Genomic DNA, 17,838 nt, shown 5'->3' with positions numbered 1-17,838 from the left:
TTGTATTTCAACTTTGGTTGAAGCAATGCCAGCCTTGCCTGCCTTTCATGCCTTATGCATTTTGTTCTCATATCCTTCATCATGTGCAATTGTAGTGAGGACATCAACCCATTTGAAATATCCACAACCATAATTCCCCTACAATACAAAATCAACATTTGTTCATATCAAAGAGATTACATGTGATTAATTTGAAAGATATAATATATGATTATCTGTAATTCTACCCTTGTCTACCCTTCCAATCCCTTCAATGACCTAAGGAGGCTTACCCTTGTCAACTTCTAGGCTTTGTCTTTTATTTTCAATTTATTCACTTCCCTAAGCAATATCAAACTTGCCCATGTTTGAAATGAAAGTCCCTTTAGTGATATCACCAGAGCAAGAAGTGTGAGTGTCAAGTTCAACCTCCCATGATGTCTCAATCCCTTCACCATCCTAAGGATACTCATAGTCACAATTGTCCAACATCTTGACCTCTGAGCCTCTCACAATTAAAGTAATCAAAATAATAGAAATACAACGAATTGCAAACAAATAATTTATTACCTTAATGACTTGGTCCTTTATGCTAAATGTTGAATCCTCTATTTACTATGACAACTTGGAAGAGTGTAATTTGTAAAACTGGCCCTCCAAAATTTTGTAATGGAAAATTTTTTTTGTCAAAATTGGCAAAATTGTGTTTAAGTTTTGAAACTTTTCATTAACTGATTGCAATTTATATCAATTCACAATTCCAATTTCCATTTTTGGGGTATTTGCGAGATTTAAAAATAATTCAACATGGCAAAATAATGTGCCAACATGTTACATGAATATTATAAATATAAAATCTTTCTGAAATAGGTCTTGGTTAAATATAGCAATCCGAGTGAATGTAATGGTTATCCACCAACAATGTAAAACTTGTGTGGAAAAATGGGTTGACTCATTCATTTTATAATGAATAACGGTTGGTGAACTAGGACCTAGTTGATAGAGTTAGTTTAAAATATTGAGTGAATGAAGAGGATGTTACAAGAACCATGTTGGATAGTATATTGGAAAATAATGAGAAATATAATGGTCAACCACATGAAATGGTAAAATCTTAATGGCGATTAGAACAATTGTTCACTAGCTACTATGTAAAATTTGGGTGATTAGAATGACATTAGACCAATTACTATTCACCAATTTCTAAAATATGATTTCCTAAAATTTGTCAAAAAGAAAATAATCGTCACTGAAAAATACTATGATGTAACTTATGTGATTATATGGTTTTATGTTCATATTAAAATATACATTCTTAACATATGATATGCTCAATTATGTTTACTCTTCATGCCCTACTTTTCCCTCTTATAAGAATTATTTCTACCCAATGGATAATCAATTATTAAGGGTGATATGACAACACTAAAGTTTTCTTGATCAGATCTATAGATGTTATAGGTTCTATTGGAAATATAAGGTAGACAAGGTTACTAAGAGGGGAGGGATGAATCAAGAACCAATAAAACTTTTAACTTATTTCATCAATTAATCCTTCATATAATATTCTAATTTAATTGCATGCATGAAACAATGAAAGTAGTAAAACATTCATAACACTTTGGCACAAGATAGGTAACTCAGAAACCTTCCAAATAGAAAGTAAAATTGGGGTGGGGGTGATACCCACAAGTTTTAGTACTACAGTATAAAGTTAGTCTGTTAAAGCTTACAATTGATCACTTCTAGCGGTCTTCCCTATTAGGAGCAATAAGGACTGCTAGGTTCACCTTGTCAAAGGATTTACAAAACATACAATGAAGTATGCATTCAATACAGAGATTTATAAAAGACTATTAAGTCTATCCTATTAAAGGATTTAAGTGTTAGGATGAACCAGTGGCTGATATTTGATCTATAATTCTAATTTTCTGGTTGAGATTCCTTGTAATGTAATGATCAGCTTTCTATGATAGATAAATCTTTATTTTCCCTTATGCTACTTGTAGCCTTCTTAATTCACACTTCTGCTCATCATATATTCTTCACTCTTCTTCTACTTCTTTTGGATATGATGTAATGCCTTACATATATAACAATCCAAATCATAACTTACTACAGTCAAATACAATACTAGTTTCATCATAATTCATAAAGCTGGCCCAACTATTGTAACTTGGGTTCTGAAGACAAACTTGGTGAGATTTTGATACTCAGAAACCACCGTCAACACTTGGCATCTACTAGCAATTGGTTGACGAAGAGGCTTATTCCATACTAATCACTACCAAGTGTAGACACCTAAAAATCCTTTAGAAAATAAAGTATTTTTATTTCTGAAAAAAATTCCCTGATGGCCTCATCATTTATTAATTAATTATTTATTTATTATATTTATTTATTTTTATGCCATTAAATCCCTTTATCTTAATTTAAAATATTTAATTAAGAAATCCCTCCAAAAAATGTTTAAATCTTATTTAAACATTATTTCCTTATTTATTAATTATTTAATTAATAAATTGACCAAAAATCCCAAAATAAATAATTTATTTAATTTTTGCCCAAAACTTGGCCAATTTCGTTAAGACCACTAACCTCTTCCAGAATCTTCTAATCCTTCTTTAATTTCAATTAAAGGCTAATCCCATCATTTCCTAACCCTAATCCCAACTCAAAATATTTAATTAAGATTAAATACTAATCCTCATGTTTATTAAAAATATTTTAATAAATATATCCTCAACCCAAACTCTTGAAATAAATAAAACTTTATTTATTTCCTAAAAACCTTATTTATCTGCATCCTAGGAAATTCTAGACTCTTCTAAGAAAGTCTTCATCCTCATCCAAAGCCTAGACTCTTCTAGAAGATGTCAATCCTTATCTTTGATTTCCTAATCCTAATCCCCCTTCTAATCTTGTCGCATTCCCTAAATAAGGTTAGCCAACTCCTAAGCTAATCCTAATCCCTCTTCTAATCATGTGCACAACTTAAGCAAGGGTTAAGACTTGCTAACCCAAGCCAAAGTCAACAATCTCATCCTCCTCCCAACCATCTCTATTTATAACCCAATCCAAAGTCAACAATCTCATCCTCCTCCCAACCATCTCTATTTATAACCCAATCCAAAGTCAACAATCTCATCCTCCTCCCAACCATCTCTATTTGACCCAACAATCTCATCCTCCTCCCAACCATCTCCATTTATGACCCAACCATCCCTATTTATGGCTCAACCTCCCTCATTACTCCTTTGACCAACCCATATCCTACTCTCTCACATCCAATCACCATGTGACATGTGTCACCTCCTAATTGGCTTCAAACAAGCACAATCCATGTGCTCCCCTTTGAGTGCATCCTATCCCTCCCTCACCATCTTGACCATCCATCCCTCTACCCCTTGGCCTATAAATAGAAACCTCTCCCTTCACAAACATCATCCACTTCTATGCTAATGTTATAATGCTATTTTGAAAGACTAAGGACTATCAAAATACCATCATAATGGCAAAATCCATCCACAAATTCACTTTGATCCATATTTTTCATTGAAGCTTGAGCAACATTATTGAGAACACATCTCCATCCAACAATGCATCTACATCAAAGGATGCATCTACAAAATCAAGGAGGCTTTTGGAGTGATATTCCTCTTAGTTTGCACTCTCTTACACCTTCTTTTGTCTAATCTTATACGTGAATATAGTTTTTGTTTGTGAATGTTTTCCTTATTGTTAATGTTCTTTGCACACTAAATCTTGTTCTACATTTTGGCATGCCCGGTGGGACCCCCACAAATCACAAGGTGAAATTTATTTATTTATTTATATATTTTTTATTTTTTATTTTATTTTTTAAAATTTTTTTTTAAAAATCCTCATCTTCTCTCTTCTTCAAATTTTCTTTAAAAATTTTTTTAAAAATTTTTAAAAAATTTGGGTATACCTTTTTTTTGTGAAAGTTTGGTAAAAATATGCATATTCATATTTTTAAAATTTTAAAAAAATTCAAAAAAGTGTAAAATACGTGCCTGTACCATCAAATTAGGGTTAGCAGGTCAATTTTTCAAACTTCTTGCAGGTTAGCATGTCAATTTTTTTTATGCCTATGACAGCCATATGGCCATAAAATTTAAACTTGCACTTTGATGATGTCAGAATGACATCATTTCTACATGCCTTTTTAAGCCTTGAGAAGCAACATTTGTTGTTTTGCTCATAACTTGAGCATATGGACTCCATTTTCAGAAAATGAAATATTGTCGAAAAGTTGGTTCTAAGCCTATCATGATGGTATTGGTTTTTATCATATTTTGCAGCCTTTTAGACACTTATTTTCACTATCAATGACTCAACTTCGATGATTTGTGCAGGGATATTTGCTAACTTATGCATTGTCAGTTGAAGACTTCTATGAAACCACTAACCATGTTTCTTGTAGGTTTTCCTTACATGGTTTAATGCTATTGGAAAATGAACTTGACTGTTTAAACACTTGTCTTTCAATGCATGTTGCTAAAATCAAATCTTGAATGCCATGGATTAAAATATAACATTTTCATTGGAATGCATGATCAACACATTCTTGAATGCTAAAGGTTAAAAAGAACGATTGCGATGAACACTTTATTTAAGGTGCAAATGAACATTACGTGCAAACACTTCAATTTTGGGGCTTAAAATAAATTCATCAAATCTCAAATTCTCTAAAGTGAAAATGTTCTTATTCCCTCCTTTTTAAAAAGTTTGCACGCGCGTGATTTGCTTTTGTTGACTCGATTTTACTTTTGTTGGCGACGTTGTCAAGTTGGAATGAATATTGTATGCCATAATCACAACTGTTTTCAATCATAGATTACAAAATCTAAATCATCAATTAGAAACGAACGAGTGTCTTTTAAACCCAAGATCACTTATGTGGTCTTCTTTTACACTTTTTAGGAGGCCTGCTTGGGGATTTCATCACCCCTTGGCACAACCTCAACTCTAGCATTCTCGAAGAGTATAAATATCAAGAGGTGAATTGAAAGACACCTCTCTTGGAAGCATAATCTTGTCACTCTTGGCTAAGCCCCAAATAACTTTATACCTTTGGTAAGTGAAGGTGGAGATTTGGGTTACTGTCTTCTCCTGGCTAAGTGGCATTAATTTCTTTCATCTATAGATTTGGACCTCGCATACCTTATGTATATTGAGGACACCACAAGCTAATCTTGTATATCCCAGAAAACATCTTATAGGGTTGTTGGTGTGTTTGATGTGCTTGAGTGTTCAAAAACCCTCCCCATGTTTTAAAAACAATCAAGACCTTTTGCTAAAGAGATCACTTATACACCATTTGCAACAGTTGTTAGCAAGTCCATTCGCAACAACCCTAAGTCTAGTTTGTTCCACTTTATCCCTTTGTAAGTCATTCAACCCCAATGAAAGGCATACTTGGCATAGTTACTGCCTCATCAAAGGTTCATCCATAACTTCCAAAGCATTTTCATCATAATCACACCCTTTCCTACATCATTCTAAGTCTTCCATCAAGTCTTCCTTATCCTAAGATAGCTAAAGTCTTCTTAGTCATCTCCCCACCCTATTTCCATATCCTTTGGAGTTAGTCTTTCCTTTCATCATGAGCTTAATCCAAATCCAAATCTAAGCTTCCCAACTTATCCTATACAACCATATACATCCTTCATCCCCATCCAACTCATCATTAAAACATAATGTCACAATCCTAATACGATGAGTTTGGTCATCTCACCTTTTCTCCCACCCCATCCTATTCTAATGATGATGATGATCTTGTCAACTATGATGGGTCTATTGAAAGCCTTAGAGATATTACTCCCAACATCCTCCAAAATCCAAACATTCCTCCCAACTACTCCATCCTTCCTCCATGCATACCCACTAGTACTCCCTACCATACCTTTGACAAGGGAAATCCATTATTTTCCTCATCCTTACCTCCTCCTTTTATTGTGCCCATATATTCCTCTTATACATCAGTCATATCTCCATCTTCCTCTACCTTCATCTTCCAACCTCCACCATTCTAGAATAATTCTAGTAGCTACATCCCTAGTCCAAATTCACCATCCCAATATCCTTCAAACCCCTTTCCAAATACTCCAATTAATCCTAGTCATACAACACATCACCTCAATCCCCTTACTCCTCCTAGTCCAACACACTTGTCTCCAAGGAATTTTACAAGGAAACCCAAAGAAAATCCATTTCCCACACCCATCATTCCTCTTACATCATCCTATCGCTACCATCCCTATCGCATTCACCCCACTTATCAAACCCCTTCCATCTCCTATGTCCCATCCATCGAATCCCTCCAAATCCTATCCACATCACCTCCTCCTAGCATTGCCCAAATCCCATGTAAAAAACCTACTGAGTCCATTCCCCATCAACCCATCCCCATTGAAGAACCTCCTACCCATCCATCTACCTCACTTAAAGAAAGAATCCACACTTCTCCTATCATACCATCCACTCCCACCCATTCCTGTCAAGATCTTTTCCAAAAGCATGTTGAAATATCCCTCGACACAACAAAAGATCCCACCATCCCACTTATTCCCCTACATGATCCACTTTTACCATCCCCTCCATATCTAAATCCTACCATCTTACCTACTCTATCTCAAGATCCATTCCCATCACTCCATCCAAATCAAGATCATATCCTTCCATCCCCTCTACTCCATGATCATACATCTTCCATAATCCATAATGATAGATCCATCAAAGAAGAACTAACTATCATATATGAAGCTTCAACTCCTTTAGCTAATAATGGATTCACATCTTGTGTTCCAAATAATGAACATCATATTAAAGAAAGAAATAAAAATGTATCTCTAGATGTTGGTATCTCCGCTATTCCTACATGGTCACAAGTCCTTCCATCTCCACCCCAAAGTTTCCATCAATCTTATTCCGCATCTATTTTGGGCCCTTATCCTACTCCTTATCTCCAACCCTCCATTTTGGGTCCATATATCCCTTATCTAAATCCCACACGCTTTCCATCCATTTTGGGTCCTTATATAGCTAATATGAATCCTTTATCCCCTCCATCTATCTTGGGACCTACACCTTCCTTTTTTCCATATGTTTTAGGCCCACATCCTTCATTCCCTCCATCCATCTAGGGAAATTATATCCATCCATATCCTATATTCCAATCCATCATTCCATGCCCTCATATCCATAAGCTAGATCATCAAAGACACTCATCCTTGAATTCCTTCCAACCTTCAAATTCTATCATTCCATCCATAATCCCTCCATATCTCCCATGCTCTTGTTCCCATACCATGGCTAATAGAAGAAAATTGGATGTCGAAATTAAAACACATAAATCCAAAAATCCAAGTTTCGACATGTCCCTTCTAAAATACATGTTCCAAAAGCAAAACATGTAATCCTAATCAAAGAAAAAGTCAAGAGGCCACAAAGGCCCAAGCTGCAAAAGTCAAAAATCATGTGGATACCTAAGATGCTCATAAAAGAATTGCATCTCAAAGAAAAATCTTAATTGGCATCCATTCATGCTACTCAAAAAGCATCATCCATTCATCCTTTATCCAAATCTCCATATATAAATCCTTCATCCCCCCAATCCACTATTAGACCATATGCTTCTTAACCTAAATTTCCCCTCCTCCATCTTCCAACTTTACTTGTAGTCCTTATATTTTTCTTTCTCCATTTTCTCCTTCACCTCATTCAATACCATCTTTCCCATTACTTCATCACCTTTCAAGGTGTGTGCCAATGATGATCCTTCCATTTTCCTCATTCATTTACCCACAAGCCTCATATCTTTCCATCCCTTACCGGCCAACTCTCAACTATCATTCTACTTGTATAATCCAATCCTTTTCAACTTCCTCCCTTCCTACCAACATCTATGAGTCAAAATGCATCAAAAAAAACAAAAAAAAAAATCATCCACTAGTGAAAACTTGGCAATTCAAGCGCCATGGATAAGTACCATGATGAAAACTTGGAAAACAAGTGTCATGTGTAATCCCTTTATCCAAATGCTCTATACACTTGGGGGCATGTTGGATCACCCACCATACCCACCACATCTTATCCATTTTACCCACCATCGTCCTTTGGATCTTGATAAAAATAAAGTCCACCACAAGATACACGCTTTTGGTCATCCTTTTGACATCCATTCCCCATTGAAGTTTGTCTCCATCTATCCTTTCTCCACCCCCCCTTTCATCAATATAAATCCTTCCTCATCCTCATCCATTGAATATTATTATCCCCTATCTTCCTTGCTCCTTCACCTTTTCTATCCTAGCTTCCCTCTACACCATCCACCCCTCATAAAAAATCCTCCTAGCTTACATATATCTCCCTTATCCTCTTATTGACTAATCTTCCATCCTATCACTTCCCTCATAAACCCCCGCCCCCCTTTGAATCACATATATTGGGGGCACTATATTCCTTGGAGATCATGTCGTGTTCATCCTTCTATTCCCCCCATCCTAGCCCTATCTTTGCTCTTGTCATTCCCAAACCCACTCATTCCCTTTTCTTCTATCCTTGCACTTCTCACCATCTCTTCATCTTTCCCTCACCTGGTACATCCCTTGTCATTGGTATCTAGCTCTCGGCTATTCCCATATACTCCAATGTCATCCATAAACTCCCTTCATTACCCCTTTAGGTACCTCACATGGTCTTGGTTAACCTTGTATTCCAACAAATCTCACTCACATCCTCCATTTCACCCCCACTGACCCAAAAATCATCCAAAATTACCAAAAACATTCAAAAATCACTCAGAAATACCAAAAAAATTCAAAAATCATCCAAAAATACCAAAAAAAAAAAAAAAAGAGCTTCCTCTCTCACAACCCTTTCACACACACCTTACTTTCCACAATAAAGACCTTGACATGAGACAAAAACCTTTCATAAACCCTACACAATGAGAAACCAATAGACTTACAACCCTTTCACATAGACCTCTCAAAGAGAATCTTTTAGAGTTGTAACTGTTTACAAGGCCCATGCCAGGTGCCTCGCACCACAAAAGGAGAACCAACCCCATCACTCCTCTACCAACCATCGATACATCTAGAAAATGAAGCCAAACTCGCTCTTCAATGTCCTCCATCAGATTGCCAAAGGATTATGCACAAACCACCCCAAAATCAAACCCACAAGGATGGAGGGAAAGACAACGCTAATAGCCAACACAGCGACGAGAATTAGCAAGGTAATAGCTTGCTTGTTTGTGGCACACAGAGAAACTACCTAAAAGTACCAAAAAAATTCATCAATCATCCAAAAATACCAAAAAAATTCATCAATCATTGAAAATTACCAAAAAAATTCAAAAATCATCCAAAATTACCAAAAAAGTTCAAAAATCATCCAAAATTACCAAAAAAATTCAAAAATATCCAAAAATACCAAAAAAAATCATAAATCATCCAAAATACCAAAAAAATTTAGAAAATCACCCAAAAATACCAAAAAAAATCATAAATCATCCAAAAATACCAAAAAAATTCATCAATCATCCAAAATTACCAAAAAAATTCATAAATCATCCAAAATTACCAAAAAAATTCAGAAATCACCCAAAAATTCCTTAAAATTTCAAAAATTGCCCAAACAATATCAAAAAAATGAAATAAAATTCCAAAGCATTCAAAAGGGGGTCATAATTGCCAAATATGGCCATAAAAGCTTGAAACATTAAAACACCACCCCAAAAATTCCTCTCAATTTCTGATATTAAGAAATTCATATTAAGAAGAAGCGTGGTAATGTCCTGAAACATAATTCCAGGCTTCAAAAAATCCAGCACAACTCGGATAGTGAAAGAGATGCCGCAAAGTCAATTGTCACCTTCCTTCCATGCACCCATTATTAATGTGAATCAAGAAGGATTTTTAGTCTTATTTAAGTTGTAGTGGCCACGATTAGTCTACCCACCTTCAACAAATATATCAATACTATCTTGTAAACCCATGTGTCCTTTTTGGACCCCTCTAGCCCCTTATTAGGCCTAAAAGCCTTTTTTCAAGGCCCACATGTCCTTTTTAGACCCCTCTAGTGCCTTTTTAGGCCTAAAAGCTTTTTTTCAAGGCCCACTTGTCCTTTTTTGGACCACTATAGTGCCTTTTTAGGCCTTAAATGATTTTTTCAAAGCCCAAATGTCCTTTTTGGACCACTCTAGTGCCTTTTTAGGCCTTAAATGATTTTTCAAGGCCCACGTGTCCTTTTTGGACCACTTTAGTGCCTTTTTAGGCCTCAAATGCTTTTTTAAAGGCCCACATGTCCTTTTGGGACCACTCTAGTGCCTTTTTAGGCCTTTAAAGCCTTTTTCAAGGCCCAAGTGTCCTTTTTGGACCACTCTAATACCTTTTTAGGCTCAAAGCGCCTTTTTCAAGGCCCTATTTTGACCTTTTCAAGCCTCAAAAACACTTTTATAGGCCTAAGTGCCTTTTTCAGGTCCTCGAACTGCCTTTTTAGGCTCAAACACCTTTTTCAAGCCCCTGAGACATATTTTTTTGGCCCACACGCTTTTTTCAAGGCCCTCTTTTGGCCTTTTCAAGACCTTGTTCGAACTCTTTTGGCCATCACAAGCCTTGCATAGGTCCCAATGCATTTTCCACACCTCATAAATATCTATCTCATCACACACCTAGAGAAATGTCCCCACATTTTGTCTTATTATTGGCTGTCATACTTGCTAAATCTACACAAACATTCTCACCTATGAGTCATGGTTACCCTTACTCTATAGATTGTATTGCTCCCACTTTTACAAGAGTCAAACTATTTCATTATTTATCACAAAAACACAAAAACATCCATCTATCTTCCATAAAAATCCCAAAAACAAAACATGACATTACATTATGAACAACATCTATTGTCCCTTTGATTGTCACAACAACAAGCAAAAACTTTCTATTCTCTTATGACAGCAACAACAACATTCCATTTAACTAATAATGTTTGGCAGATTTTTTATTCTAGCCTCCCTGGGGGAGGTGGCAAGACAAGGTGTCCAATCATTGGCATTCCTTTAGACCCAGTCCCAGATGATGATGCCCCTGGAGTCATCCTCACACCCGCCCAAAGTGTATCCATTGGGATCGAGATGTTACCATGCCTCAAGATTGTGTTTATCTACTCCATAAAAAAAATTTTCAGAGTATACAACTCCTCTCCTTTGCTCCAAAGGGACCGCTTGGTGATATAGTCCCTTGTAGTATGTCGCCTCTCATGCAACCCTCACTAATTGCTCCATGACATCTTTCATTTCTGCCTGTAGTCTTTCTGCTCTTGGAATAGTTATTGTCCTCTACGCAATATCGTGTTCTCTTTCATATCTATTCGCTAGCATTTTCATTGACTCCCTCTCATATTTCACTACATTCAGTTGATTCTGGTACCACATAATGCATGCATTACTTGCATTCAGCTACTCTTGTGACCTCTATGCTAAACTATTGGTCTACACTGCTGACTCCCTGAACACTTCTACTTGCGACTGCAGGAGCACTAATTCATTTTTACATCTCTCCATCGCCGCTCTCTCAGCTACCAAAGTTTCCTCCATAGTCTTCACTCTCGTTTGCTCCATCATTAACATCATCCCTAGGCACTCAACTTCTATCTGTGCACCATCCTCTCATGCTCTTTCAATCAGGCCTTGAAAGAAATTTGCATCTTTCTCCACCTATTCAGCCCGTTCTTTTTCCACTGCCAATGCTTTCTCCATCACCATCGTTGCATCATGAGCTACTTGTACTGTAGCATCAGATTGCAACACTTGAAATGGCTGAAATGAAAACAACACTTGGTCACCCTTTTGTTCCCCAAAGCTCTGCATTATAACCCCTAAATTTCTTTTTCCCTTCTTCCATAAGACCACTATTGGTCGCATCACAGATCTTTGTTCCTCTTCTAGAAAAGTCTCTTCTACAGATGGCTGATCTTTTGCACTTGCTCCCTCTAACAACACTCCCACACTTGGTAAGTTTGTCTCCTTCTCTTTTTCCCTCGACTCTGTTTGTTGCATTGCACTTTCTACTAATAGTTGCAGCAAGGTCAGATCTTCTTCTTCCTCTTCTGGCTAATTTTGAGCTAGGTTAATTTTGCTAGCCTCCACCACTCCCCGATCTGAATGCCGCACACTTTGACATGACAAGGTTTCTCTCCCTTCTTGTTGGCTTCGCTTTATGCCCCACTTCTGCCCTCGCAACCCTTTCCTTTCTCCTTGGCTTTCATTTTCCTCTTCACTCCATCCCCCCATTCCTCCTTCTATCACCTCTAGCATTTTCTGCCTCTACTCTTGCGAATCGGCCATTGGTATTTCACTCATAGCTTAATTCTTTGCTCACACTTTTCTTATGCTTCAGCTAACACTTCTTGTTGTTGGGCTTTCATCAAATTCACTCACCTTTTATAGAACCAACAACATTCTCCATCGCTTCCATTACACGCTATCCATATCTTCGGCAATAAGATTCAATACCTACCATCATAATAGTCAAGTCAGCAACCACCTATGTCCTTTCCACACTTCACCTCCCCAATAGTAACAGTATGTTATATCTGATTGTTTCCACTAGCTTCTCATCTCATGCTTTTCCTTGCAATATCTCCTCATCCCTAGATTTTCTTCTACTAATCTTCTCATCTTCATCTTTCCTACCACTCTCCTATCATGTTGAACTTTTGTATGGTAATCCCTTGTAAATACTTTGGTTTGTCCACTGTACCATCCTTGCATGTCTGTCCTTCACTTGGTATCATTGTGTATCTCTCATCTCTTCGCGTCACTTCTTGCTTGATCAAAAAATTAAATACAAATAAAAATTTATATTTCTCTTGGTTAGGTGCTTTAGCGAATCCTCGTATGAGATCCCTTGTCATCAAAATGTTGTCCTAAATAGTTCTGATTTCCCATTTGATCCTAGTCCTTGATATTACCGATAGATCCTTGTAGGATGCATCCTTCCTCTCGTTTGATCTTGGTCCCTCAATATCCAGTCCTACTGATCTCTTTGGCAAAAGGTTACTTTTTCATGGATTTACATTTTCTTTCAATTTATTTTCTTTTCAAGATTTCAAAGTTTGGTTCTTAAAGTATCTCTTCCAAGTGATTTGGGTTGTTCCCTCCTCATGGTTGCCATGATATTTTATGTCGTGCTATGAATGGGGCAATTCAAGAGCAAGGTTTTGATTAGGTCTTTTTCTTTTTCTTTTATGCTTGTGAGTCAGTCGAATATGACCCTTGCATAGTCCAAACATATGATCACTTGTGGTTGCATGGTGCACTTGGGAAATATTGTTTTCTTGTAGGTTACCTAGTATCATTTCCACTTTGATTCTTTTAGGATTCATGTGTGATGTTGGGACAATCCTTGCATGTTTGTTTCATGTCAGTCCTATGTAATATTGGTAAAAAGGCCTTGATGTTCTTAGTAACCTTGGCATATCCCCAATATTCCTATATCAAAATAAGTGCTCAACTACATGGTGGTGCTACCATTTGGAACACCCACATGCTCAAGCTTCAATGGATTACTCAATACTCCCATTTTATCAAAACATCCCATCCTATCCAAGTAACCCATCCAATTAGTCTTATAATCCTGATCCAATAGTTTTATCCATAGCCCAATCATATCTCCTATCAATCCCATGGTATCTAATCCTGTATCAATCATAATCATACGTCCTCTATCCATCATAATCATAGCTCCTTCATCAATCATAATCTTAGCTCCTTCATCAATCATAATCATAGCTCCTTTATCAATCATAATCATAGTTCCTTCATCAATCATAATCATAGCTCCTTTATCAATCATAATCATAGTTCCTTCATCAATCATAATCTTAGCTCCTTCATCAATCATAATCTTAGCTCCTTCATCAATCATAATCATATCTCTTTCATTCATCATAATCATAGTTCCTTCATCAATCATAATCATAACTCCTTCATCAATCATAATCATAGCTCTTGCATCAATCGTAATCTTAGTCATCCCCAATCATAAATCCTCGAATCATAAATCTCCCCAAATCTCCCATCTTCCAAATCACTTCCTTGGGTTCAATTTTTCAAACCACTCACCCTCCCCCCTCTCCCCGTAGCTAGTGTTCTTCCCCATTGGTTATCCTTGCACCCAAGGTTTTCCTCTGTATCATTCTCCCATAGTGAGAGTATGTGCTTCCTTGAACCACCTCTCTTCGCCACTCTCCGTCCTCCTCCTCGCCCTAGATTCTTGTACCTTTCAAGAAGCTATCAGGCCTCACCTTCTCTCCCCACCATCTTCTTGAGGGGACATCACATAGTCCACTTTCTCTTCTTCTATTCAAGACTGGGGCAATCATGTTGCTTTCAAACTTTCCTTCATGTCGTCTATCTTCAAACTTCTTTGAAATAGTATTGTTCCAACACTATCTCAAAGAGGGGCAAAATGTGGACACCTAAAAATCCTTTAGAAAATAAAGTATATTTATTTTCTAAAAACAAATTCCCTGATGACATCATCATTTATTAATTATTGATTTATTTATTTTTATGCCATTAAATCCCTTTATCTTAATTAAAAATATTTAATTAAGAAATCCCTCCCAAAAATGTTTAAATCTTATTTAAACATTATTTCCTTATTTATTAATTATTTAATTAATAAATTGACCAAAAATCCCAAAATAAATAATTTATTTAATTTTTTCCAAAACTTGGCCAATTTCCTTAAGACCACTAACCTCTTCTAGAATCTTCTAATCCTTCTTTAATTTTGATTAAAGGCTAATCCCATCATTTCCTAACCCTAATCCCAACTCAAAATATTTAATTAAGATTAAATATTAATCCTCATGTTTATTAAAAATATTTTAATAAATATATCCTCAACCCAAACCCTTGAAATAAATTAAACTTTATTTATTTCCTAAAAACCTTATTTATCCTCATCCTAGGAAGTTCTAGACTCTTCTAAGAAAGTCTTCATCCTCATCCAAAGCCTAGACTCTTCTAGAAGATGTCAATCCTTATCTTTGATTTCCTAATCCTAATCTCCCTTCTAACCTTGTCACATTCCCTAAACAAGGTTAGCCAACTCCTAAGCTAATCCTAATCCCTCTTCTAATCATGTGCACAACTTAAGCAAGAGTTAAGACTTGCTAACCCAAGCCAAAGTCAACAATCTCATCCTCCTCCCAACCATCTCTATTTGACCCAACAATCTCATCCTTCTCCCAACCATCTCCATTTATGACCCAACCATCCCCATTTATGGTTCAACCTCCCGCATTACTCCTTTGACCAATCCATATCCTACCCTCTCACATCCAATCACCCTGTGACATGTGTCACCTCCTAATTGGCTTCAAACAAGCACAATCCATGTGCTCCCCTTTGATTTCATCCTAGCCCTCCCTCACCATCTTGCCATCCTTGTATCTTGACCATCCATCCCTCTACCCCTTAGACTTTAAATAGAAACCTCTCTGTTCACAAACATCATCCACTTCTATGCTAATGTTATAATGCTATTTTGAGAGACTAAGGACTATCAAAATACCATCATAATGGAAAAATCCATCCACAAATTCACTTTGATCCATATTTTTCATTGAATCTTGAGCAAATTTATTGAATACACATCTCCATCCAACAATGCATCTACATCAAAGGATGCATCTACAAAATCAAGGAGGCTTTTGGAGTGATGTTCCTCTTAGTTTGCATTCTCTTACACCTTCTTTTGTCTAATCTTATATGTGAATATAGTTTTTTTTTGTGAGTTTTTTCCTTATTGTTAATGTTCTTTGCACACTAAATCTTGTTTTACACCAAGTAGCTTAAATTCAGTCAACACTATGTGACTCGGTGAACTTTGAGAAACTCAGTAGTAACTGGATTACCTGACTGACACTATATGACTCAGTCAACACTACATCCACTTTGTTAACCCTATGAGCTTGATAGACATTGTTAGACTTAGTTTACGCTACAGAGCTCAATCAATGCTATGATCTTATTCACTTCCACTAACTAGCTCAGTAGCCACTTCTATGCTTAGTTTGTAATGAACTTTATCTCTGAAGCTCAATAATGTAATGCCCCACCTAGAGATCTTTGGAAACAAGGATTAAATACAAGCCATAATTTATTTATTTTTTACAAGTATGAATGTGCATGACAACATCATATAGGGATCACAATGATCGCAATGGAAGACTTCACCACAATCTCAACAACCAACGAATCTCCAAACGTCACTACCAAACTGACACAAGCAAAAAAAAGCCAACAACAACTATGCACATTATGAGGGCTCAAAGAAATGAGCACTCATCAACAAAACACCAAGTTGGGGTAAAATGAAAAATCCTAAAATTTGACTAAGCCTGAAATCTTGAAGCCTTGAAAATTGGCTAAGTCTTGATTTCTAAAGCCTTGAAATTTCCTAGAATCTTTATCTTATCTCAGAGAGGTCTGAAACCTATCTCAAAAGATTTTTCGCATATATTAAAATATATCTTAAGTATAAGGAATTAAATATACGTCAACTTATACTATAACAATATATTTTAAACCTCCTAGACAGACTATTTTGAACTGGAAAGGTGCAAAATCCAAAAGGGTGTTCAAAACCAACTTTCAAAACTTCTTCGACCAACCCTAAGTGCCCCATGTTTCTTGCACGAGAAAGTTCATTGGTCTCGAGTTTCGTGAAAGACCTTGCAACACTTCATGCAAGAAAGTGAATGGCTCCACATGAAGATTCGTAGCACACCGCATGAGGACTTGCACTCTCGCATGAGGACTTGTATTCTCGCGCGAAGAACTACCTTTCCACGTGAGAAAACACATCAGCACAATAACAAAACATGACTAAAAAGCATAAAAACATGAAAACCTCCACACAAGGGAGTACCAGATCCACGTAAATTGAGGAATGAACACTTGAGAGCATAAACAACAAGAAAGAGTAACATCCAACCATTTAAACCAAAGAAGTAAAGAACATACTAAATGCAACATCACAGTGAACAAAAGTAACATCGCAATGTACAGAAATAACATTGCAATAATTGAACAACCAAAATAAGTACACAATTCCTCCCAACCATCAATAGCATCATAAGACCATCATGGATCCTAGTTATCCCCTACGCATAACATCCCAAGCCACCGATCAAATCATTACTATCATAATAGGGACGTCACTACTAAACATGCTACAACACAAGCATAAGAAAATCTAACATGCTAGTAGTAAAGCATAAGATAATCCTAAAAATTAGAGAACATCACCTATCACATGTTGATCATCATAATAAGAAAATCTAAGATGCTAAGCCAATGAGCAATAGACAATTCAATACAATAATTCATATCTTATGGGCATACACTAAACATCATAATATGGGAATCCATTAAGTAAACTAACATCATCTAAACATGATATCCAAGCATTCTAATGAAAGCATAAATCACAAGAAAGTGTACTCCAGAACTCGGAGTATCAAGTGAAAACATCTAGCAATGGTCGCACTAGGATAACAGACTGTCTCTATACACTAATCCCTAGTAGCGATATAGGTAGCTACACCTCCCAACCACATGGCACCCATAGGTCCACAACCATCATGCTAATGGAGATAAAGATCCAACCACAAACACACACAAAACAATCATCCATGGCTAACACTCACGCTAGACAATATGATGGTTGTGTCCAAGAACCTAAGACAATGCAAGGAGTATAGGTCCTGATTAGACATTCAATAGGCTACTAAGTAGGGGCTGACATCATGGAA

Source organism: Cupressus sempervirens, chromosome 3 (genome assembly GCF_028749045.1).
Source record: "Cupressus sempervirens isolate cs-2001-9-10 chromosome 3, ASM2874904v1, whole genome shotgun sequence".
Classification (NCBI taxonomy): domain Eukaryota; kingdom Viridiplantae; phylum Streptophyta; class Pinopsida; order Cupressales; family Cupressaceae; genus Cupressus; species Cupressus sempervirens.
The sequence above is the reverse complement of the archived record's forward strand: the minus strand, read 5'-3'. Positions refer to the sequence as shown.